Source organism: Malaclemys terrapin, chromosome 6 (assembly GCF_027887155.1).
Source record: "Malaclemys terrapin pileata isolate rMalTer1 chromosome 6, rMalTer1.hap1, whole genome shotgun sequence".
Classification (NCBI taxonomy): domain Eukaryota; kingdom Metazoa; phylum Chordata; order Testudines; family Emydidae; genus Malaclemys; species Malaclemys terrapin.
This window is the reverse complement of record NC_071510.1, coordinates 69,119,703-69,147,578: the sequence shown is the minus strand read 5'-3', so window position 1 is coordinate 69,147,578 and position 27,876 is coordinate 69,119,703.

Below are 27,876 nucleotides of genomic sequence, written 5' to 3'. Positions count from 1 at the left end.
TTTTTTTTTAATATAAAGCAAAAGGAAATTTTGAAATGAAGTCAATTTGAATCAAGTCAAAATATTTTGATTTGAATATGTCAGAAGAAAACACTTCAACTTAATTAGAATTGGATTTTTTTAGGTTTTTCTTTCTGATCAAAACAATTTGGCGAAATCTATATGAATTTGCTAAATTATTTGGTCAACCTATATCAGAATTTTTCACTGAAAAAAAAAAAGTTTTTGTCAAAAAAATTCATTCAGCTTTAGTTGGGATGAGAAAAGTCTATGTGAAAGGGATGGGGTGAGGAATATACCGAACCTGTATGATTATGATTATGGCATTTTATGTGATCCTAGATTTGATTATACTGATTTTTAAAGATTGGTGTATTTCCATAATTATTTTTCTTTCTTATTTATTTTTTATTACTACAGGGCAGAGTTAAGGTTGTTTGCATGCCTTAACTGTGCATTTCCATACCTTTGGATTTTTAACATATTAACATTTTTGCGTAGGAATATTATGTATGTCACAGAGAGACTGATGCACTGGCATGATAAATTGCATTTTTACTTTTAATACCCCTACTATGAATAGCCAATGAGTGACAATATAATAGACTCTCAAACCCACTTCTGTGAATATGCATGATCCTTGTTACCCTGCTTCAAGTTCCTTACATCCAGCATCCATCAAACTCTTTATCTTCTTCCTCTCCCAACCTCCCTTTTCCTTCACTATCACTTTTCTTATTCCTACTTTCCCTTCTTTTGATCCTATGACTTCATACCCTCTGCTCTATTAACGCTGTGACCTTTCCCCACCATTCCTCCTCACCTCATACAAACAAATCCCAAAACAACAAACCCAACCCCCACTCTCCAAATCCTGTGTATCCAATGTAATGATCGAATAGTTTCATCACAGCTTCAATTAATAGAAAGCAAAATTACCTACTACGAAATGTACACAGTTTGCCAAAGCAGCAAATACATAATCCTATAGATATTAACCCTTGTCCTCTAGCCATCAGATCTCTCTTCCTTTCCCCACCACAAACTATCTGCTTTCATTCTTTGCTTTTTTCTTAGAAGATGAACTCTTTGGGACAGATCATGGCCCAGATTCACAAAAGTACTTAGGCACATAAGTCCCAATTTTAGGCTCCACTGAGATCCATAAAATTCACAATGGTGGCCACCTAACCCTATAGGTGCCTAAACTCACTTGGTATCTAAATTTCTGCCTTTGGGCATCTGCACTGCAGCCTTACTCTAGGCATTGGGATGCCTATTCCTGCCTAAACCCCAGAGCAATCCACAAATGGGCAAAGATACATGGAGGATTGCCTATCTCACCAATGGTCCCGTCACCTATAGGATCAGGTCCCATTCCATATATATATGGAATAATAACATGTATGTTCATATCCTACCATATTGGTTGACAATGGAGATTGAACAGAGGACCTTGAGAATTAGAAGTACAAACTTCTACAGCTTGAGTTAAAGAGCCAATGTTGTATGTGATGGGGTTTGTACCCCCACATATGTCTGAATGGGTTAATGTGAGGCTGAGAGGCCAGTCAACATACTAGGCTGTATCTGGACAGAGAGTCAGGTTTAATTAATCATGAAGTCCAGCTGGGCAGGAGTAGGCTGGTTACTATAAATAGATTTGTAGCAGAAGGAGGCTGAGTGTGCTTCATCCTTTTTTTTTTTTAAAGGAGAGAAAGTAAAAGAAGGAGGCTATACGATTACTCCTTGGGAATAGAGAGGCTGTGAGGAAGAAGCCTGGGGAGAGGAAGCCCCAGGATCCTAACCTTACTGGAGGAGGCACAGAGTAGCCACACAATGAGGGATTAAACTGGGAACCTTAGACCTAAAAGTTTGGTTGCTACAGCTTGAGCTAAAGCTCTCTTGGTGGGACTATAACCAACTCAAATCCTCTGCAGAACAGACGCACAGGGGGACCTGTAACACACACTCACCAGTGGGCTACACAGGTACACACACGGTGACATTGGTGTTACACACTTAATCGTAGGTTACATCATGCCAGTGTGATAGTTAAATACATACATATATATGATGTAACATTGCACTGTAATCCCGCTTACATATACAGTATACACACACAAACTTTGTTCACACATAAATACAAACATTCATACATGGTGATATTTCAGTTTTGCCATCAATCATCGGTTGTGCATAATGGAGTAATACAAAGAAGCATCATTTATTATGCCAAGACATCAATCACTGTCTGTTATTTTCTATCAATGAAGTCAAAATTGATTATATTTGTATGGGACATTCAAAAGAGACCACGTTATTTACACTACATATAGATTTTATGGTCGCCCTTGCCCATTTCAAATATTGATGTTATTCCTGTTGGATTTCAAAGAATCTTTGATTATCATATTATATGAAGAGTAGTAAACTGATATTACTTTAGCTAACATCTTTCTTTAAACTGCCTTTACTATTTTTTTTCGTGTGCATGAAAAAATATAAAACCAAGTGATTTTTCAGCAAACAACCTCTCTTTTGACACTTTCAAGCAACATTAATTGTTCCATGGTTTCTTTTTAAAGACAATGACAAAGAGATTGGAACATTTACATAATAATTCCTCTTTGTGCTGCAAAAGAGAAATAGCAAAGCAATAATCAGCTTGATTTCCTCCTCTCCCTCCCCCCATGAAGTGGTGGTAGATTTACCTGTACATATTTTAATTATAACTAGAGATTTGCCCAGAGCAAAAATGCTTCTGTGACATGCTAGAGTGAATAGGCTAAGTTAGACAGCACACATGGGGAGAGGGGTATTTAATATGCACGTGAGGGGGAATTAGGTATAGAGGTATAGGTTTTCAGAGTATAGAACATACCTGTTTGGATTAAATTTATGAACCTACAGAGGTTCTGAATGAGCTGCAGTTGGGGGCCTGATTCTTCAAAGCCCTAGAGTCTCTAGAGGCTAGATCCACATAGGAATTTAAGGCACCTATCGAGCACTTTAGGCACTTAAGTCCAAAATTTAGATCCTCAAAAATTTCCACTCTTAGCTGCAGCCTAACACTTCAGGTGCCTAAATTCCCTAAGCACTACTGTTTCCACTGATAAAGTCCCCTAGGTTCCTGAATTTCTGCCAGTGACCATGTACACAGCTGGCTAAGTCTTGTGGGCTGGCATCTAACTCATGCCTAACCCCCAGTAGGATACACAAACTAGGCATTCCCCCACCTTCAGCAGTAGATACTCAGAGGTCACATTCGAAAATGTCTACCAGATCAGGCCTCACACAAAGCACAGCTCCCAGAGGAAATGGTGGCTGTGGTACCCCCTTATATACTATAGCTCAGTGGTTACAGAACTCTCTGAGCAGGGACTGCAACCTGGCTCCCCACCTTCCAAATGCATGCCCTAAACCCATGTCTATACAGTCATTCTCATCTTCTCTCAGGCATAATGAATATATTTAAGTATTTATACAAAGTGGAACAGCTTCATCAGGAGAGACTGAGAGAACCCCCAGGGGTTAGGGCACTCATCTGGGAGGTGGGAGACACTGGGCTATTGGACAGCAGCACCTTCTCCTCATTTTTTTTTTTTTTGAGGGAAGCAAGGGCTGACCTGGCTTAAGCTGCTAAATCCATGTTCACAACTATGAATTCCAAGTGGAGGGTGGTGCTTCCCTCTGGTCCATTGGGCACCTAACTCCCTTTAAGGGGTGGGGTTTAAGCCACTCCCTTCTCCTCAGCATTCCCTGTTGGCTAATCTAGGCAGCTGCTCACACAGTGTGCTGCTGGTTTTTGTGAATTCCATTCTTAGGGCCTAACTCTCCTGTTGCACTGTATAGGGCTGCTGGGTACCTAACTATTATTTTTAGAAATCTTACTGATTTTGATGAAATGTTATTTAGAAAAAAATGGAAAAACTGCTTTGAAAATGTCATTTTGCTATGTTCAGAACAAAACATTTTTATTTTATCCTTTAAAATTACTTTATTTCTAAATTTAGATTATTTTAAACAAAAAATTAAGAAGTGAAAATGGGTCAAAATTGAAATGAATCTTTCTGAATTTATCTAAAGGAAATTTTTTCAGAATTTTATTTTTCAAACAATTTCAAAATTTTCTCCTTGATTGGCAAAGACTTTTTAAAACCCATCCTCCCCCCGCTTTTGGGGTGTGTGGGGTAGAGGACAGAAGATCCATTTTCTAACCAGCTCTGTTTGACCGTTCACAATCTAATCAGTTGCTGCTTTAAATATTGATGCTGGTCTGAATTAACCTCCTCATTCATTTTCTGTGTGCCCCAATTGGGCATCAACATTATCTCAAAGTAATATTTTATGTTCACAATCAGCCACAGACTGAAAGAAGAGAGTGCTTGGTATTCAGGCTCAGAAACCAAGAGGTGATATTTTAAACACATCCAGAACATTCCTGTGAAGTTTTGCTTGCAAGAATGAGAGACGTTTTCTTGTTGTTGTTGTTGTTATTATTGTAAGTATTACTCTGCAAACAGATCCCAAACTGGAAAAGAGAAATTCCTCCAGAGGCTCAGAAGATAGTGAATGTAATGGCAATAATGCTTAGACTGCAAGAAACTTCAGTATTGTTCTGAACCATTGGTGGAAACTGGGTCCCGGCATTCAAAACACATGTGTAATGTCAAGGTGACAGAATAGGGCCAATCAAGGAATGCACTCCCTTAGATAAAACCCCTACACGTGATGTCATAACTATAAAGGGAAGGGTAACAGTGTACAGTGCCATAAAATCCCTCCTGGCCAGAGACTCCAAAATCCTTTTCCCTGTAAAGGGTTAAGAAGCTCAGGTAACCTGGCTGGCATCTGACCTAAAGGACCAATAAGGGGACAAGATACTTTCAAATCTGGGTGGGGGGGGAAGGCTTTTGTTTGTGCTCTTTGTTTGGGAGTTGGTTTGCTCTTGGGGCTGAGAGGGACCAGACATCAATCCAGGTTCTCCACATCTTTCTAAACAAGTCTCTCATATTTCAAACTTGTAAGTAAATAGCCAGGCAAGCCGGGTTAGTTTTCCTTTGTTTTCTCAACTTGTAAATGTACCTTTTACTAGAGTGTTTATCTTTGTTTGCTATACTTTGAACCTGAGGCTAGAGGGAGGTCTTCTGAGCTCTTTAAGTTTGATTACCCTGTAAAGTTATTTTCCATACTGATTTTACAGAGATTATTTTTACCTTTTTCTTTAATTAAAAGCCTTCTTTTTAAGAACCTGATTGATTTTTCCTTGTTTTTAGATCCAAGGGGGTTGGATCTGTATTCACCAGGAGTTGGTGAAAGGAAGGAGGGGGGGATGGTTAATTTCTCCTTGTTTTAAGATCCCAGGGGGGTTGGAACTGTATTCACCAGGAGTTGGTGGGAGAAAGGAGGGGGATGGTTAATTTCTCCTTGTCTTAAGATCCAAGAGGTTTGGATTTGTATTCACCAGGGAATTGGTGAAGAGTTTCTCAAGGCTTCCCAGGGAAGGGAATCCACTTGGGAATGGTGGCAGCAGACCAGATCTAAGCTGGTAGTTAAGCTTAGAAGTTTTCATGCAGGCCCCCACAATTGTACCGTAAAGTTCAGAGTGGGGAAGCAGACACGTGACAAGCAACAACAACTAAAAAAGCATATGAAATTGTCCAGGAGAATGGCAAGATACCTGTGATCTGCACAGAGGTAGGAGTCTTAAGCAGTAAAATAAATACAGATCTCTTTTACTATAGTAGTTTTGACAGTCTATGTTATAGGTTGTGTCAAAGACAATCTATAGGGGAAACTGTCAACTTGAAGAAGGTCACAAAGTTAAACTGTCCACCATGCTGATTCAGCACAGCAGCATTTATCATAGCACAGAGGGTTCTCCTACAGCAAACACAGCCTTCTCAGACAGAAGAAGAAACCTGGCATTTTCTGCTTCCTGCGGGATCCTGGTTTTTGATGCCAGGAATGGCATCTGCAGAAGCTTGCTAACTGTGTGGGCAGACCATGGGGCATGCCAAGGAGAGTGATTTATTTCCTTTCTACAAGTTTGTAGGAGATCTGTACCCAAGATTTTATCATAAAAAAGGTTCAGGAGAGTGAAATATTAAACTGAAGCTTTCCTAGGGTCTATGGTTAAAGGAAGCAAAATAATGTCCCCAGACTGACAAATTCAAGTATCTTAAATTCCTACAGCCACGCTGGCTTTCTAAATAATTCTTTTTTAAAAAACAAGCTTCTACATTTCAGTTATATCCCAGCAGGTAACTACAGCAATAATATGAGAAGTTTTCCAGATTCTTTCCTATAATTAATTTCCCTTTTACTTTAAAGTAATAGCCAACACAATCACATAATATGGACTAATTTGACTTCCTATTTGTAAGTAGCTTTTCATGAAAGCTTAATTTATGAGCTGTGGTTCTTTCATAATTTATTACCCTGGAAGCTTTAACTTTACCTTTTGGGAATAAATCTATGACAAAAGGTTGAAGGTAAGAGCTTTTATTAGATTAACAGGATGCAAGTATTAGATACACATTTTCAGGATCTAATTATTCTAGCCCCTCTTCAGGGTTTCACCAGATGTTGGGGTTGAGGTACCAACAGTAGAGTGAAGGCAAGTTAAACCAGAAACCAGGAGCAGGTTCTGTAAGATCTCAAGCTCTTGTGCATAATACTGTTAGGTCAGTAAGTGATATGACTTTCCATGCTACTTGTAAAATCACAACACCTAAAGAGGTTGGTATAATGGGCTATATTTTCCTAAGTGCATCTTCACTCACATGTGTGTAGAGGCTAGAATCTGCTGGTTCAATACTGCCTCAATAATAATTTTATAAACTAGGATGTGTGTGTGTGTGTGGAATTGAAAAGTATTTGGAAACAGAATTATTCTTACATTCCAAAAAAAAAAAAAAAGGACACTGATGTAATAGGCACACTCAAAAGCATGCGCGGAGAGGAATCATTATGTGTTGCAGTTGCCAATGTGCTGGACTGAGGCAGGCACAGCACACCCAAATTTATACTTTGTATTGCACATTGTTGCACATTAAAAAGAAACAATTCTAATTTTCATTACACTTTTTTGGGTGCATGCAAATTAGGAAAACATATAATTTCTCCATTAGCTATTTCACCACATCTGTTTATGCCAGAAATAGCTCTCAGTGGCATACTTAAATTTATATGTCCACCAACCATGTAACCGTGTAGTGATACCTTCTAATCTAAAAAAAAAAACATCTTCCTTGCTAGATGTGCAGCTGCATGACCTGCCTTTGGAACATGGAGATTAGGATTGGAAATGACAAACTATGTATCTAAATCTGAGTTACGCTAAAGCCATTTGACTTTTGGGCCACAGCATCACACTGGGAACTCATGTTCAGATGATTATCCATCACGACCCCCATATCTTTTTCAGAGTCACTGCTTCCCAGGATAGGGCATACCATCCTGTAAGTATGACCTATATTCTTTGTTCTTTTACATTTACATTTAGTCATATTAAAACATACATTGTTTGCTTACCAAGTTCTACAGGTCGCTCATTTCAGTGACCTATTCCGTTTATTATTTACAACTCTCCCAATTTTTGTGTCATCTGCAAACTTTCAGTGATGATTATGTTTTCCTATTCGTCATTAATAAAAATGTTAAATGCCATAGTCCCATCTCCACCAGAAACACTCCATTCTACAATGATTCCCTATTTACAATCACCTTTTAAGACCTATCAGGTAGCCATCTTTTAATCTATTTAATTTGTGTCATGCTAATTTTATATTTTTTCTAATTTTTCAATACACGTATCATACAGTACCAAATTAAATTCCTCGCAGAAGTCTCTAAGTATATTACATCAATGCTTGTATTGTATTACAACCAAACTTGTAATCTCATCCAAAAAATACAATTTTTTTAATAAAACCATGTTGATCAGCACTAATTACATTATCCTCCTTTTATTCTTTATTAATGAAGTCTTGTATTAGCCACTATATTTTCTTGCCTTGGATCAATGTCAGACCAATAGGCCTATAATTACCTGAGTCATCCTATTTACCCCTTTTAAATATTGACACAATATTAGCTTTCTACCAATCTTATGGAACTTCCTTGGTATTCCAAGATTAATTGGAAATCAAGTTTAACAGCCCAGCGAGCTCCTCAGCCAGCTCTTTTAAAACTCTTGGATGCAATTTATCTGGCCATGCTGAGTTTAAAAATAACTAATTTTAGTAGTTGCTGTTCAACATTCTCCTGAAATACTAGTGGAATAGAAAAAAGTGTTTTATCACGATATGATTACATCATCTGTTTTTCCCAAATATGGTCCAGAAATACTTATTGAACATTTCTGCCTTCCCTGCATTATTATTAATGATAATTCTACCATTTCCACCTAGTAATGGACAAATACCACTATTAGGGTTCTCTTCGTTTCTAATATACTTGGGAAAACTCTTTCTTATTGTCCTGGCAGCCAGGCCTGGGAAGGGAGCAGGACAGAGCCACCCCCGGTTGCTACTCCATGCAGATTAGCCAACTGCCTGGCTGGGGAGGGGCAGCAGCGACAGCCCATTCCCTGCCCAGGCTTGATTTCCAAGGACAGGGGTTGAGCAAGCTAGAGCATCTCCCCCCTCACCCCCGGCATGCACAGTGTGGGGAAAGAGCCTGGCTGGGGAGGAGTGGCAGCATGCTCCCTGCCTGGGCTCGTGGGGGCTCCAGCTCGCTTGGCCATTATCCCTGGAAGCCAAAGGGGGCAGCCTGTTGCCACCACAGCTAGGTTCTCTCCCAGGTAGCTGCTATGGGTAGCATTCCAGCGTGGATGGAGAGGCTCTGGCTCCGCCTCTTCCTCTCCCTGCCCGGGTGGCTGCTGGGGGGCACTTGACCCTCCATGCCCCCCTGTCAATGTGTCACCTCTGCACCGAGTATGTGTATATATATCCCTGATTAAGTCTTTATTGTCTTTATACATTACAGATATGATGAAGTAATGATCACTTGTACCTAAATTACATTTCATTTTTAGTTCCCGGATCAGTTCCTCTTTATCAATGAAGATGAAGTGTAATAAAGAATTCAACCATGCTGGATGCAACACTTTTTGAGATCTAAATATCTAGACAAATGTCTCTATTCCAAAAGTCTCTACATCGATCCTGGCTGCATCAGAGTCTGAAACCAACTGTGAAACTCATTAGGATTATTTTTCAGTTCTTCCACTCTAACACCTGTAACAATCAGGTCAATTTCAGAATAGAGATTCTTGCTCAATCTAAATGAATTCTAGTTAATTCCCCAAACAACAGATTCAAGGTCCGCTAACCAATTAATAAAAAGTTAGATTGAGAAAGTTTCTTCTCACTACACTATACAGACCCATAAGAAGGGAATATCCATAAAAACAACTGAGCAGTAAAGAGTACAAAATGTCCCTGACCTCCACTCTCTGTCAAAATGATTATGTTAATTTTTTGGCATTTCCTGTAAAACTTTCCTCCTTCTCAAAACAAGTCCTTACTATATCAGAAACTGATACTTGATGGAATCATAAATTTGTTAAACTAGAAATCACTTGAGATTATCATGAGGTTAATTAGAGCAGCACATCAAGAAAAGATTTCTTCCGTCCATGTGAAGGAACTTTGCCTGAAGTGTTTAGTCCATTAAACCCAAGATAACTTTTTCAGTCTGCACTGGAAATGGTCTCAGGATTTACAGTCTAGAGGTTGCTAATTTTTTATGAAGCAATGAAAACAAATAATTAAGGTTATATATAATAACTTATTGCCGGATGTGGATTTTCATGGTTATGATGATATAACCAATTCCTAAACCATGTGATTTAAATGGCAATTGCTGATCAGTGCTTCCTGATTCATGGTTTTATCCTATGTAACTGATAAAGATGCTGAGCCAAATGAAAATATACATTGGGCATTGTTTTACTGATTAGAGTGTTGATTTATATATTGCACTAATTACAACATGCAGTAGTTTGATAGTATGAGTTAGAGACAATGGGGCAAATTTCTTCCATCATTTATACAAATGTAAATCAGTGCTAACTATTAAAGTCAAGCAGCCTAATTCTGATCTCAATTAGAATATCAGGGTTGGAAGGGACATCATGAGGTCATCTAGTCCAACCCCTTGCTCAAAGCAGGGCCAATCCCCAGACAGCTTTTTGTCCCAGATCCCTAAATGGCCCCTTTAAGATTTGAATTCATAACCCTGGGTTTAGCAGGCCAATGCTCAAACCATTGAGCTATCCCTCCCCCCATAATTTTACACAGGTGCAAATCTGAACTAAAGTCAGTAGAATTATTCCCAATTTATACTGGTGTACCCGAGAACACAGTTTATCCCAGTAAAGTTTAAACAGATGAAAATCTGGGATAAGTGACATCAGAATCAAGCATATGGACTAGTGAAAAGTCTAGTGTTTCTAAATAGTAAAATATCTTCAAGTTTGAATCCAGATGTGTCTTGCCTTCATTTCACTACTTAAGCACAGGCCCAATTCTGCCTACCACCCCTAATTTCCATTTGCAAACATTCTGTTAATAACAGCCACGGGTAGGTAGCAGGTATTTTATACACAAGTATATCCCTAGACAAATGAAATCTCCTTAATCGGGACACCCTAATCAATGACCTTTCATCTCAGTTAAGTGGAAATCCCAATTAAAAGACATTGTTTCCTACCTGAAATTGTTCTCAACGGTTCTCAAATTACTTTGCTCACATCAAACCTGTTGGTTCATTAAAGAGATAAAGGTGACAAAGGTCTGCCAGAGAAAAAAGTCAAAATGATTTTTTTTCAGCTAAAATGAAAGTCTTATGATACTGCCAGTCTGAAGAGAGAGTCATTTCAAACAATGAAAGAGCCTATAAAGGAAAATTAAATCAGTGTTGTTTTGTTGGACCAACACTGGCAGAGGTCTTTTGTGGGAAAACAAAGCACCATCTCTTAGCATCACAATGACCTGCTATCACCCTTTGAACAATATTTAATCACTTTCTGGTGTCCCAATTGAAGAGAAATTTTTGCCATAAAAGATCTGAGTTTCCAAAAAAAAAAAAAAAAAGAGAGAGAGAAGGTCCATATCCAGGTACTTTGTGTGTAGATAGTGAGTGTTTGCATGGACAAATGGCTAGATAGGTACCTATCTGTGCTCTTGCATAAAAATACCTAAGTTTCACACACTATTCCAGTCTAGGTAAGCAGATACACATTCAAAATGTGAATGCAATCAGGCCTCTAATTTTTTTAAAAAAACAGTCCTTAAATAACATTGGCCTCAATTCAGTTCCCTATAAAATTCACCAAGAATGTGGATTTCCCAATTAAGTATATCCCATCTCAGGGGAGTGTTCTACGTAAGTGAAAACTAAAGTCCAGATAAACTATTTTCTATTTCTTTGTGAAATATAATTAATGGTGTATTTGCCATATATTTGATTAAGGGATTTTAACTCCCTCTCATAAAATACAATTATACTGGTTTTGGAATTGATCCCACAAGCAGAAAAGGGCCCTCGATTCCCTAAGTCTTCAATGAGAGTTGAGGGCATGTCTGTACTTCTAGAGGAATGGGCCCTTTGTTTTGACATTAAACATAACTGTTCTTTCTTTGCTTCTGCTTAGTATCACTGGCTACAGTAGAGCAGGATAAACTGTTTGTTGCAAATATATGCAGTTAATTTCCCCTTTTTTTCTGTTTGAACATTACCAATAAACTGACTTAGACTTTTAGAAAGTTATTTGCTATTCAAAATAATTCAGCCTAATATTTTAGGCAGATATATTTCATCCTATGATTGGTTCTAAAACTATTCACTCCAACAGTATCTTAAATTATTTGTTGTGTGATAGGTCACAGGAGTCACATAGGATTTTGTATAAACAGGAGTAGGAAAATTGAAGAGATTACAAGACGAATGAATGAATACTTCTGTTGTGAACCCTCACATGAACACATTCGTGTACATTTTACAGAGACTTTCAGTTCCTATGAACTTTCTTGAGAATGAAAATCACTGTTATAAATATTTGTGAAAAATGGTGTGAATCTGTCACAGCAATTTCATGGCATTGTGCAAAACAATGTTTGCAAGTACTTATGTACAGTGTTTGCCAGCCAGCCTCTATTGAATAGCCTCCTTTCTTTTGTCAGGCATTGGTTTCCTGGAGAGCAAAAACATTATTTTTGTTTTAAATGAATGAACTGTAAAAACAAACAAAAACAAACCCACCACCTTTTTCATTTCGCTCTTTCAACTTCCCCCGTCTAAAGACTAAAACCTCACAGAGAGAGCTGCCTGTAAAATTGAGCCATGTATCATGACGTCCTGCTATATCCAGTCCAGTCACATCTCTGGAGCTAGTGAATGGATTCCCACTGTACCTTTGTACTGCATGACAAGTAAAGAATCACCCTGTCAGGTCTCCCCCCCCTCCCCCAAATTGACAAAAAATTGCTGAATTACACTGTTCCAAGCCCTCTACACTGACAGGAGGCAGTCAGGCCTGACAACCCTTTCCTTCTTGTCTGTTATCTTGAAATCAGTTGCACAGCCTGATGCACAGAGTAATGGCTGTGGAATGTTCTGCAGGACTTGGCCCATCTGGTCACTGAGGAAGTCAGCAACATGGGCTTCTCATCGTTCTGAGAGGCACACGCTGCTACACAGAGGTGACCTCCAAGCCTCCACCTGGCCCTACTATACAGGAAATCACTGTCTGTAATGCACTCAGATAGAAATGAAAATAACTTTTACACCAAGGCATATCCATCTTTGTTTTTAATTAAGAGCTTGAGGTTCAGTGGGATTAAACAGTGGTGAGCAAGGAAATAGGAGGTCAGGCTCTCTATGTGTCATGGACAAGATTTTACATAAATGCCTTACTTAGCAGGACCATTGCATTTTAACATTAACTGTACATAATCAAAACTGGACATTGTAAAATATTATTCACACAACATATTTAAAAACTGATAACATTACTGTTCCAAATAATACATTTTTATTAGTAATGCTGTCTACAGTTACAGACAGAGATTAAGATTTTCCAAATGACATGTACTAAATGGATGATAGACTTACTGTTAATTATTTGAACTCAATTATACAGGTTGAGTGTGTGTGTGTGTATATATATATATATATATATATATATATATATATATAAACAAGTGTGTGTATATATATATATATGTATATGTATATGTATACACACATACACACTTGGTTGTTGTTGTTTTTTAATTGACTTTGGAACAGTTAGGAACACTTAATTAGATTAAATATTGAAAATTATGTTTTTCTGTAATGCAATTTAATGCAGATGTGTGTGCATTACAAAAAGATAACTTGCAATATGTAATATAAAGTAGTTCCTAGCTGTTCTGAATAGGCACTAAAAAAATTAGCAGTTTCAAAGAAAGAGTTTTGAGGTCTAGTCAGAATTTTTTGTGTAGAAAATGTTGATGAACTCTACATAGAAAAATTGAAATCCAAAATATTTGGCTAAAGCCAAAATAGTTTGATTTGGAAATGCCACTGTATTACTTCTTAGGAGTTGTTGTTCACATGCCTCATGCCTGCATTCTACTCTATAGGCCAGGATCTCTGGGTGGAGTACATCTCCCATGATCTCCATGGTCTGTCAGCTTGATAAGAGGAAGCAGTGTATCATAGAAGTCCCATGGCCATCATGCTTCATAGGAGATAAACTCTCATGAGTCACTGTGGTGGAATATCTGAATTGAAATATTTTGGTTTTCATGGATTTTTTCCATAAAAACACACAGTTTTCTAGAAGAAAAATCATTTAGTTGAAACCCAATTTTCCACCAAACAACATTTTCCATTAAAGGTATCTGATGGGAAAAAAATTGACCAGCACTAATATATACATTTGATTATTTGGTAGTTGGAGACTAATAGCACTAATTAGGGCCATGCAAATAAAATAAAGGCAGGTGTTTGTGGAAACTTTTCTACACTGCTGTGCTGTTGACTTACTTTAGTAATGACTTATATCACACGGCTATTCCCATTCTTTGCTAAGGGTCGGGCTAGACTAATACTGTTTGATCATAGATTATTTGGTTTAAATATAGATAAATTTCCACTAGAGACCAGATTAAGATCACTTAACCCATTTCTAAATACTCCACAAGTTTTAAAGCTCAATTTCCAAAAATAAAAAAAGGAGACTGCATTAATTTGTACCTATCAAAATGTATGTTTAATTTATTATCAGCTTTTCTGTGGCACTCATCACTGTAGTATTTCAGCCCACTACAAGCATTAATGAATGTATTTTCACATGTCCTGATGAGGAAAGTTGAAAGATTTCTCTGAGATAGGAACTGTCAAATAGATTATATAATTTGCCCAAAGGAAATAGGGAGCAGGAAGAGCTGATCCCATCCTAACTGATAAGGTACTGGACTGATTAACTACCTTCCTTTAAGTTACATTATTTTGATTAAGGTTCTGGTCCAGCAAATATACTTAAACATGTGCAAAATTTTAAGCATGTGAGTAATCAATAGGGACACTCAGGTGTTTAAAATTATACAATTGCTTCAATTCTTTCCTGAATCAGGGCTCAGTGAATTTGAATTCTTACCATTTCAGAGAGGCAGGAAGAATAGACAGAGAACAAGGTGAGATGAAAAGCTCCATGGTAAAAAAAGAATCAGGAGAGATGCAATATGTTAAGTAATACTGAATCAACACAAATAAAAAAGTTTGACTTTTATATTCACCATGGAAGAGCACATATCACTTGAGCTTTTTATATTGAGTTCAGTGAACTTTTTGCTCAGACATATATTACTCTTACCGTCTGAGGGAACAATTAGATTATATTAGTATTATAAATCTCTATCTCTTTCTCTCAGAGAGTTAGAGTTAATTAAATATGTAGCAAAGAAATAATTAATTTATCTTAATTGTTGCAAGTTAGTGTTAAAGTCTGTCGTGACTAGCATAGCGACAACTCGAAAACTGTTCTGCAAGTGGCTGCAACAGTCCATTCCAGAGATGTTGGGAACACATAGAATGCAAGGAAATGTGAAGGGGAAAAGGTCTTATAGAAATTGCCCTATGGAGAAAATACCATGTTGTTTGTTATATGAACTTTTCAGGGCCCGAAGGATGAGGAATTACTGCCAGCATCAGAGGAATTCAAGAGGATGGTTTCATAATTCAGTTTGATAAAATAATTTTGAATGAAAACCAAATTAAAGCAGAAGAGTGAAGTTCCTTTTTCTCGATCCAAGGAAGTTCTGCTTAATCTTATTCTAGGCCCAATGAAATTAATGGAAATTTATGAAAGTCCTCAGCACCTCCAAGAGCTATCTAGCTCAGCACCTGTAGGTATAGGCCTTTGGGGGCTTTGTTTTGGTGCAACTTTCCTTGAAATAAGAACAGAGATACTTGTGGCACCTTAGAGACTAACAAATTTATTAGAGCATAAGCTTTCGTGGACTACAGCCGACTTCTTCGGATGCATATAGAATGGAACATATATTGAGGAGATATATATACACACATACAGAGAGCATAAACAGGTGGGAGTTGTCTTACCAACTCTGAGAGGCCAATTAAGTAAGAGGAAAAAAAAACTTTTGAAGTGATAATCAAGATAGCCCAGTACAGACAGTTTGATAAGAAGTGTGAGAATACTTACAAGGGGAGATACATTCAATGTTTGTAATGGCTCAGCCATTCCCAGTCCTTATTCAATCCTTTGTTGATTGTGTCTAGTTTGCATATCAATTCCAGCTCAGCAGTCTCTCGTTGGAGTCTGCTTTTGAAGTTTTTCTGTTGTAAGATAGCCACCCGCAGGTCTGACATGGAATGACCAGACAGGTTAAAGTGTTCTCCCACTGGTTTTTGAGTATTATGATTCCTGATGTCAGATTCGTGTCCATTAATTCTTTTGTGTAGAGACTGTCCTGTTTGGCCAATGTACATGGCAGAGGGGCATTGCTGGCACGAAAGCTTATGCTCTAATAAATTTGTTAGTCTCTAAGGTGCCACAAGTACTCCTGTTCTTTTTGTGGATACAGACTAACACGGCTGCTACTCTGAAACCTTTCCTTGAAATGTTGTGGGTTTAGGAGTCAAGCAATACCAAAAAAATGTAAAGCCATTATTGCCTAGGGCTGTTTTTATTATTTTGGCATTTGTTAGAAAAAGTCCCGGTGTGGGTGAAATCATACATTTATTGAATACTTGCAACTTCTTTCCTTTTATCTGGTGTGGTTCTAATGTTGCAGACAGCATTTGTGTCATGTAAGTCCCATGTGAGCTGGAAGGGGGATTCAGCATTTGTGCCTGTCTCCCTATAGCAATTCCCAGCTGTGATCCCTCTCTGCAGTTAGGCACTTACACCATTTTAGCAAGAAGCCAGGCTCAGGGTGGGGAGAGGAAGAAGGCCCTCCCTCAGCTTTTAGCTCAATGGTTAGGATATTCACCTGAGATATGGGAGACCCCCAGTTTAAGTCCTCCCTCCACCTGAGAACAAGAAAAGATTTGACCTGGGTTCTATCACCTTTCAGGTGAGTGCCTGAACCACTAGACTATGGGATATCCCCTCACATAGAGGGGGGACTAAAAGTGTGGTTCTCACGCATCCCAGGTCAGTGCCTTAACCTCTGAACTAAAAGTTATGAGGGAGCTCCTCCTTCTATTTATTTTTCCCCACCCTCCAGCTGTTTTGTGTAAACTTGCCTGATGGTCCTAATTCCATAAGTGTGCTCAAAAGATGCCTACTAGACTGGGTCCTCCATTGCAATTTGAACACCTATCTTCCCACAGTTGTGAATCACTCTGAAGCTTACACAGGAGATAGGCATCCAGTCATCTAGAGTGAGGCTTTAGTGTGCATGCCCAAAGACAGAAACCCTAACTCTAGGGAACCTATACCCTGCAAAATCTTAGGTGCCTAGTGAGTTTAGGAACCTACTGGGTTCAGTGGGAGTTATGTGCATCTCAGAAGTCACAAAATGAGACTTAGGCATCTGAAACGGGGACTAAGGTGCCTAACTCCTTTTGTGTATCCTGGTCAAAGTTTTCCAGGAGAGTTCTTCTGGCCCAGCCATATTTCCTCTGTATGCTTGCTGATTGTCTGTTTGGGATAGGGAGAGGACTGGTAATATTTGGAAGTTCACTTGGTGGAAAACTTGAGGCTTAACACTTCCTTCTAGTGGTGTGAGCAGCTTTGCCTAGTTATTATATTTGTAAATTTGGTATCATTGGAATGCTCCTCCTATTTATCCTACATAGGTATCTGGTGAATGGGGGATGCTCCAGGTAGTTCTCCAAAGTAGCATCTTTTTAATATCAAAATCTCCTTCCTCTTCATTTTTTTTTTTACATGAGAAGAGACTGGTTAGTTTTCTTTCCCAGTTCTTTTCCTGTTCAGTATTGTTGTTTGTTATTTGTGTAACTTACAGGACCAATTTTATTGCCTGGATTCCATTAACATGAAATTTTCTTGTATATATCTATATCTATATAGATTAGATATAATGTAGCAAGTCTTTTCTTGGATAGCTAGCTAGCTAGTTAGATATAGATATAATGTAGCAAGTCACCAAGTCACCAAGACTGATATAAGAGAAAAAATAGAGGGCTCAGGAAAAGAGCAGGACCAGGAGCTGTGATGGAATTCATAGATGAACCCCAAGACAGATCATTGTGGCAAGGCAGGTGATAATACCCTGGGGTTCATCCTCTTTCCAGCAGAGCTGCCCCACCAAACACAGTAATTTGCACACTCTTCAGAATACTGGAATTTAGCTGGGCCATATTTTCCATACATTTATAAAATTGCATTATATATTTATTTATTTAAATTGTGAGCTCTTTGGGGGCATTGATGGCCTTTTTCTTTTGTTTGTCTAGTGCCTAGCACAGTGGGGTCTTGGATCCAAGACAGGGAATCCTAGGTGCAACAGAAATATTAATAATAGATAAGAATACTAATAAATTGTATTAATTGTGTCCTGTCTATTTCTCCCCCCCCCCAAGGAATTTCACCTGGTGAGCAGTTATTGTTGGGCCCAGGAAAAGGAATTGGAGTTTTGCTGAGTGACACAGTCAAGAAGGTTGAATGATTCCTGAAGAGGTGGAGTGCATCATTATAAACTGAAGCTGGTAGGGCTGACTGCAACACCTGTTGGTCCCATCCATACTGGCATGGCAACACTGTGAAATACACCAGTGCAGAGGGAGGTGTTGTCAAGACTTGATTGAAATAGGTCCCATAACAGCATTACTGGCAAAGGCGTAGTAATGTTTGGAACATTTTTGTTTGTGGCACGAAGGGTCAGATCTGCAGCTGTAAATTGGGATAGCTGATCTGGCCCCAAATTATTTACATTACAAATGCCAAGCAACATGTCTTCTGTCTAGTGAAGACAGACCCACTTGCTTCCTCCATGCAGTCTAGGATTTAACTAGGCCAGTCTTGAGGTCCTCAGTGAAATTAGTTCAACTGTTTATTACTGTAGAAAGCTACAAATGACAGCACCACACCTTTTAGCCAGGGAGTGGGAGGGAATTTATCTGGCTGGTCGAATGGAGGGAACAGTGCTTTATGGCTTGGTGTGGGAGAGGGAAGAAGAAAAACTGCTGGAAAAGGGGAGGAGGGGCAGTCCTATGCCTGGAGCCCCCTTTTACGTGGAGCAGGCTGAGGCAGCACCTATACTCCCTCTCCTTCAGGTGGTGAAATACCAGGTTTGGTCAAGACCTGCTGTGGGCATTATGCTAGCCACCCCTTTTTTAGGGGGTCTGGGAAGGAATTTTTCCGTTACCACCATATTGGCCTAAGTTCAGGTGGTTTTTTTTTTTGCCTTCCCCACAGCGGGTTCAGGAAGGGCTTTGTTCATGCATGGAATGAAGAGTGGTAAGCTGTATGTAGCAACTCATTATTTAAGTGTAGGGCAGATGTCCAGTGCAGGTACTCCATAGGAAAGGTATACAGTGACCGGATAAATGGCTTGGAAAAGGACTTAAAAAGAGGTGTTTGTTAAAGGAACGAATGGGGGGATGGGAGAGAAAGGAGGGTTGGGGACTCCGATGTTTGGTACAGCAGAGGTCCAACCCTCACTTTCTTATAGCCCATCTTAACCTTCCTACCAGGTGGGGTGGATGGTAAGTTGCCAACAATGGATTGGCTTGAGGGATCTGTATGGAAAAAGAGGGGGAACTGGTCGAAGCCCCCTGGGTAATTACAGAATAAACATGGGGTTACCTGCACTGTACACTTATCTGCCAGGTAATCCCAGACATCTAATAATAAAGTTGTGGACTGATTAAAACCTTGTCAAATGTCTCCTGTCCTTCTTTTGGTATAGCCAGACAACTCCTCTGGACTGTCATTGGAAAGAAAGAAAGAAAGAAAGAAAGAAAGAAAGAAAGAAAGAAAGAAAGAAAGAAAGAAAGAAAGAAAGAAAGAAAGAAAGAAAGAAAGAAAGAAAGACCACTTTGACTAAAATGCTGTGACTTTTCTTTTGTGGTTAATGAGTTTGTAGCTTTGTAACTAAAGAACACATTTTCTTACGATGACATTATAAAAAGGAGTGTGTCAGATAGTGTATAGGTGATTCTATCTCACTTGGCTTGTAAACTTAGGGAGAAATATAATTTGAATATAGAACTAGCAGAATAGTGGACCAACTATATGAGAGCAGTTTGGTGCTGATGCAGCCAGAGTAAACATCAATAAAGTTATTAGAGTTTGATAACTTTGGACTTGAATGATTTAGGGGAAAACGTTGTTAATTACCTCATTTATTTTCTTGACTACTACTGGAAAAGGGGAAAACACTATTAAGAGGTTGACTACTGGTCACCAGTATCAGAGCAGTTTGAGTGGAAGGAATTTGAATAACTTGCCTTATTAGTTAAAATTGTCAAAACAGAAAGATTGTATGGTAGGTATCAGAATGTATTCATTTAATTGTAAATATTGTTCCTCTAGTGGAGGACCTTTCTATTTTTATTTATTTTTATTTTTTTTGTAAATGTCTGGTCAGATAGATATTTTGAAACACCATAGGGAGGATTAGCAGCAACATGAAATGAGAATATAGTAGCCAAGATTTTTTTTTCTTGATTCTTTTAGAAGATCAGGTTAACATTTTGGAACTTAAAGAGATCAAGGTGAGTAGTGTCTGATCACTACTGCTGAGTATAAGGGGTCAGAATTATGAAGCAAATCTATTACTCTGCTGATTATGATAGTTGAGCTCCTTAGAGGAATTCTATCACATCAAATTTGTCCCTGAATTTAAGTTTAGTAAGACAAAATTTTCGAAAATTTAATACCTACAGCAATGTTTTGTTTATTTTAAAAGCCACTGGAAATTAAATTAACACAAAAAAAGAAAAGAAAAAGCAACAAGAAGTAACATTATCTGCAGTGTTTTAACATTGTTTCAGCATTTTGCTAATGCATGAGAAATGATAGGGAAATTACTATATCAGATATGAAACAGAACCATCTATTTTCATTGCCCAAACTGAAGGAAAGTCACATAAATAAATAAACAAATTAAATAAAATCAACTCACTGCCTAAGTAGTGTGAACAAATTTGGCTTTTTAAAATTCTTACAGGTTATAATAATTTAGAGCGATTTTTATTAACAATATAACTCTGGGTTAGACAATATTTGCTTGCTTTTTAATATTTGTTAAAATTGGCTCTTTTTCTAATTTCAACCTTCGTTTAAATAAATTTACATGTCCAAAATATTATTGAGCCCCAAGTTGCTCTACTCTTGGGACAATAGAGAGAGATCTTCGTTTTAAATTCTGACTACTGACTTGTGACACTTTTTTAAAATACTTTTTTTATTAATGTCAATACAGCATTGATTTTAATGATGCTCTGCATTAAAGCAGAGGTTTTGTGATATCTAATCCTAATGCAGAATCAGGGCCACAGACAGGCCCATATTATCCCATACTGGATCACATTAATCTGCCATTAAAAAAAGTATTTAACATGAATATACATGCAGGGATCTGTTCTAGGAGATCCTGATGAAGGATTAGGCCCCAAATCTGTAAAAATGTATATAGAAACAGAGCCATGTATTTTTTCATAACATTTTAAAAGTGTTAAAGATTTTTCTCAACATGATACAAAGCCATTCCACCAATCTGAAACAATTACATCGAGGTTTTATAATATTAGTAATATTAGCATATATTACATTACTGGAAAGCATGTAAAGCCTTATCCAGTTTAATTACAGTATATAAAACATGATATGCTGGCTTACTACAATTATACAGAGACAAGGCAACATACACTCAGTGATGTAGTTGTGAAATTCTTAGATGGGGAAGCCAAAGTTCTTGAAGCTTTTGACCGTGAAAGCCAATATGCTGAAAAATATTTAGCAAGAAATAGGTCAAGATGCCAAGAGAAAGGAAAAAAGCAAATCCCTGAAAGTGAGGGAAATTATTAAAGGTCTGATTTTTATGAAGTTCACTGTCCATGTATGTTTGTGTGTGTTCATATATTCATGTGCACAGATGGTTGGCACGTATCTAGTCATTTGCACATGCAGATTATCAATTTACCTGTGCAGTTGTGGTGATTGTACATGAATATACACACACACACACACACACACACATTTAAAAATATGATATGTTAGGGGTCCATATAGTATGGGCCCAGGATTGCTCCCTCTTAAAACAATGGAAACACATCCATTGGCTTCACTGGGATCTGTATGGGGAGAAATATCACCTATTCTGTATATGGAAGGGACACAAAATTTACTCACAAAGGGCCAGACTGTGAGAGCTCATTGTGTTAAAGTACAGAGAGAAAGGGATATGGTTCTCCCCTCCTGTATGACCGTATAAGGGCCTGCCACCATATCAGTCCCTCCACTTCTTCCTGCCATCTTTTCCTTAGTCACATTCTCTGACTCAGGGGAAAGGAGATAATGGTGGAGCCATTACGGCAGCATTAAGCCACCCAAGGATTTTGCTACTTGTGATGGAGTGGGAATTTTTAATAATATTATGTGTGAATATGGTGTTTGCCTCAGTTTCCTCTATGTGTTGCATGATTAAACTAGGTGTGGTGAAAAGGTTGTTTACTCTTGCAAAGACCCAGAGATCCAGGTGTGACTGTTGCCTAGCTGTCTGAGGCCTGGGCCCGGCCATTTGGTATTTAGCAACTAATGACAAGGGGGACCACCCTCTGCAGAAAGCCAACCAGTTGTGACAAGCTGGAGAACAAATGGACTAAGGACGATGGTCAGGTGTTTGCCCGGGAACAAGAACAAAGAGCAGCAGTGGGGGCCTTGGGGGTTGTTATGTGTGGGGCGCTGGAAACAGGACACTCTCCTGGACTGGGACTCTAAAAGGGGTCAGAGGAATCTGGGCTCAGGACTGATCCAGGTGGACTTTGCTGTAACTCTCTATATTAACCTAAAGACTTTCTATGCTGTGTTCCAGACATGTAGTAAATCCTTCTGTTTTTACAACGCTGGCTGAGAGTCACTCTAGAGTCAGGAAGTCAGGGGTCCATTGCTCCTTTTTGGTGTGTAAGTCTTTCCCAGGTGTCCTATTCAGGTGGACTCATAGACGGAAGCTCATGGATTGAAGCAGGGGTGCTGAAGGCTCCGAGGTTTAGTCCCAGGAGGCAATGAAACCAAGGTGCTTATCCCAGTGAGAGAGTGTGACCCTAAGGGGGTTAACACACTGAAGGGATTCCTTCCAGGGACTGTTCCAGAGTTGTTCAAGAGCACCGAACCTAAGGATCTGTGATACTAAACAGAGGAAATCTTGAAGTGGTTGGGTACGCCAGCTTTAGGGTTGCCAACTTTCTAATCACACAAAACTGAACACCCTTTACCCAAGGCCCTGCCCCCGACCCCTTCTCCAAGGACCTGCCCCCACTCACTCCTTCCCCCCTCCATCCATCTCTCTCTTCCCCACCCTTACTCACTTTCACCGGGCTAGGGTAGGGGGTTGGAGTGCAGGAAGGCGGTGAGGACTCCGGCATTATATGCATAAGTACAGTGATTGCATATATCAGCTAATTGTACACATAAATAGCTAGTTAGACTTAACTGGGCATATGCACATTCAGTTGTGTACATAATTGCATCCATCTAATTTTGAAAAATGCTTCTACCATTCCTATTAATTCAACTACAGTCTTGCAACACCTTTCAAAACTGCATAAACAACAGTCAGAGAATATATATTGGGAAATACTGCAGCCCTGAATACTGATAAACCTTCCTGATTTTTTTCCCTTTTGGCATATCTCACCAGCTGATAAAGTCCCACTAGGTTGGTGAGTGGCTGTCATTTTTTATAAGTGGCACCTTTCATGTGTCAAATTTTTAAGCACCTGATGTTACAGCAGTAACCTCTGTTGAAGTGTTGATGGAGTCAGATTGAAAATGTAGTAATAACCAAGATATGGTTTCTGGCAGAAATAAAAGTTCTGAATAAGGCAAAACATACGGTATATATTTAACCCACTGGCTTGTCTGATTGCTAATGACTCTGCTATGGCTTTGCATTCTTTTCTCATCAGAAACATGTACCTTCAGATTAAGATTTGTTCAGAGAGCTTTTGACTGAGGTTTAGATTTAGCTGTTTCCAAAGTCAGAACATTACTGAATAGCCCTAAGTGAACTTCAGGCCTGCAGTGCACTGGCTTTTCTTAATCTCTTTCATTCTCCAGCTTCATCAGAAAACATTTTCCAGGCTCTCTTCAATTCTCCCCTGGCTGTGTGGTCTATTCCAACACCTCTTTTGGGACCTCCCAATTGTTCCTCCAGCCGTTACAGAAGTTCCTTTTCCTCTACTAGCCCTCAAGCCGTTTCCAGACGTTTCCAGCTGCTACTTTGCCTGTGCCTGCCTGTCTCTTTTTCTCTGTTACACCCAGGCCAACATCCCCTAAAGACAGCTGATTTGCTTTGATTGCCTATAGAATAATGGTACCTCAGACTTTGTTTTCCAAGATGTGAATGTTTAGAAATGCCCTTGGCCACATCTTGATCAAGGATGGTTGATTATGTGAAATATGTTACTAATGATAACGCTAACCTACCACATCCCAGCAACTTTAAAAAAAGACTAATATTAATTAATTAGACAATTATATTTGTGAATGTACCCTCCTAGAGATGTAGGGCTGGAATATTCAAGGAATATTGGGGTGTCAAGAGAGGAAAGAAATACAAACCAGAAGACATGCTTATGACGGTGTTGTGAGCCAGTGAACCTGCAATATTATACAAAATTTTGGATCCTCCTTTATTACAGTACAGATGGCAAAAGGTTTCAGAGGTTAAAATTAGGTGAAGAAGATGGACAATTATATTTATATTCTTTAGGGCCCAAATCCTGACCACGCTGCTCCATGTCTGTAGTGTGGCCTGGGTGCAATTCCACAATCCACTCAGACTCCATACCCATAGAGCAGTCAGCAAATCCTGAGAGATATGGCATTGTTAATAGAGTTGTTCTATGGCTGCCCAGCTCTGCCCCATTCCTGGAGATAGAGGCATTGACTCTAGGCTAAATGGCCATATGTCAGTGAGGTCATTAGGTAATCTTGCTAAGCTTGGAGGTGGTGCCTTTCCTGATATTCCAGTGTGGGTGGTAGGAGAAGAGGTGATGTGTTGTTCTCCCTGCTTGAACTGTCTGTATGCAAGGGGCCCATTGGGTAGGATGACAAGAGTCTATTTTTTCACATTATTTACTCACAACCTTTTTTCTGCCATGCCATGAATTTCCAGCATGTATATCAGTGAGTACAATGGACCAGATCCTCAGCTGGTCTAAATAGGAATGGCTCTGATTTTATTTCAATTAATATATGCAGATTTACACCAGCTAAGCATTTGGCTCAATATTCCAGCCAATGGACATACACGAGTCTACAGCCCATACACCAATATTGAAACAACACCCACTGACTGCTGCTCACTTAACAAATGAGTGTGAATGTGATGAAAACTAAGGTAATTACAAATTTCATTGTAGGGGTGATTTGAGAATCAATCTTTTCCTCTTATGCACCATTTTTTACTACAAAGGGAAGATTAGGTCCTGAGTCTATAGAGAAGATATTTACAAACTTTTAATGAACACAGATCAGACCTTTGTGTTGGATCATTTGGCAATAGTTGTTAGCTTAAACTCTTGGTTCAGAGCTTCTCTCTCTCTTTCCCTTTCTCCTTTCATCTGCCCTATCTCCACTTCTCTCAGTGTGCTACATGACCACTTCTCCCATATAGCTGATATGAGGTTTTATTACCTCTGGGCTTCATACCAGGCTATGTTGCCTCTAAATTTTCTTTGTGCTGAGTGGGCTATAAAATCCACTTAGCACTACACTTTTGTCTTTGGGCAAACTTAACCGCCGCCCCCCCTCTTTTTTTTTTTTTTTTGAAGTCTTCTTATACTGAACTGGCTTACCCCAGTGTTGCTATAACTGTATACTTGTTCTGAGAAGTGGCAGAGTACATGCACTAGTGGCAGATGGGATGGGACTGTGTGCACTGTACCTGGGTCTACTGAATGGGCAGATGAGGATGAAGAATCAGTTGTGGCAGAGGGGTACCGGCTGTGTGGAAGTGGTCGAGATGAGCTCTTGTGCTGGCTCCCTGTGGGGCACCAATTAGAGGTCTCTAGGCCAATCTCTCCAACTGAGAAAGGGGGGGCATTATAGGGCAGGAAGAGATGTCTGCATGGCCTGGCACAGTTGACAGCTCCCCCTGGGAGCATTTCTGCCTACAGCACACAATGTCAGAGCAGGAGTTCATGGCACTGTCCTAAATATACACACTACTGGCCCTCGATGAGCAGGACTCGCAGGCGCATTCTGTGGGTGTGAATATGCAGTCGATAGCAAAGGGAGCCAAGGGACATACACTCACTAGTAACCCCAATCCCAGTGCCTGCCCAAGAGACACTCTTTGCACTGGCTATGCTGGCGGAACTCGCAAATGCTCCACTGGAAGTTAAACAATTACCCATGTGGCCTTACGATATCAAGTCAGCACATGTAACCATGGCCATAGCAAGTTCCAAAGGGAGCACTGTGCCGGCCAGGGAGTGTGCTAGGGGAGGGGGGAAGAAGGGCTCCCCATGCTTCTTCCAGGACGGGGTCCCTGCTTGGAAGGGAATCCCAGAACACAAGGCCGAAGGCTGCCACAGCCTTTTCTCTCAGTTACCCGAACAAGTACCTGTGATGCTGCTGTATCAGCATTGGAATCTCATGGGCAGAGTGGAGGACACCTCTGCAGCCTGGCACAGCAAGGAGAAGGGGTAGCTGGCAGAGTGAGGGATGGCAGCAGGGGAGCCTCTATGCCGATTCAGTTCTTCCTAGGCACTCTCCCTGCTCTCATTGCTCTTGTGCCAGTGCCACACATGCTGCTTGGGCTCTACCTGGATTTGCTGCTTGCGCAATTGTGCAGCCAAGTGAAAGGGGTAGATCAGACAAGCAGGGAGGTTGGACACAGTTATAGTCACACCCCCAAACCTGGGCAAAGTGGCTCAATCACTGGCTCTTAATGGCAGTGGACAGTGACCTATAGTAATCCTTCCCACTGTGCCCATGTTGAAGGGGAGCTTTGGGCCCAGCTGTATCTGTTCCAGGTTCCAATGCTGCTGTTCTCACTTCAATTCTGTGAGCTCCACTACACAATGGGATCCATTCTGAACCTTGTCTCTCAGTGCTCCAGAACTCTGCTGGGTTCAGGTCCAGGCAGTACACAGGTCCTGCACAGAAGAGCACTGCTGAGGAAGGATGTTCATGGAGTGTGCTGCACCCTCCCACCCTTTTGAGTGGTAGTTTGTGAAGTATGATCAATGCAAGATTGTTCTATGGCTGGGCATGCATGCAGTTTAGGGGCAATGTTGTTTCTAGGTCTCTTTCATAGCTATGAATGATTGGCATCCATCTATCTACATAGGGTTTTATACACATACAGGGCTCATCACCATCATATCTGAAGACTTTACAAATTCTAAATGTATGGCTGCTTGACAGCGGCACAGATACAGCACTGCAGCTGTACCGCTATTGAGCTGTAGTGTAGATGCGTCCTACATCGACAGAAGATTTATCCGTTGATGTAAATAATCCAACTCTCAAAGAGAAGGTAGCTAGATTGACAAAATAATTATTCTGTTGTCCTACTTTAATCTATAGTATGGGTTAGGTTGACTTAAATAAGTCATATAGGGCATGACATTTTTCACAGCCCTAAGCGATATAGCTAAGTTGACCTAAGTTTTAGGTGTAGACAGGACCTAAGAGTATACATAATAAAGGATGTTTCCCTTTACATGCCCAGACAGCATGGTTTTGCTTTATTATTATGGGATGTCTGGATTAAATAAATGGGTTTTATTTTTTCTGTTCTGAAGACATCTGGCATTTCTAATGTCATCCAGGAGTGAGTTCCACTCACTCATGGCTCTCTATTAGTCCCCTGGCTTCTTTCTTTCCACCAGACTTTCTTCACCTCTCATCATTCTCTTCTTTCAAGCTTTCCTTATCATTATTTATTTGTAATATGGTAGGAACTTACAGACTCCAGCTATTGTGCTAGGTTTTGCACATACATGGAATAAAAGCTCCCAAGAATTTATTCTAAATAGACAAGACAGATTATGGGTGGCAGACAAGGACAGAACTCACAAACAAAGGATTGGGAACTAAGACACAAAGATCCTCTCCCCCTTTTCCAGCCTGTTTATACTGCAGGATTTGAGCATTGTTAAGCATCTCTAAAAGTCACATATCTGGCTGAGGAAAGATTCCCCCAGTCC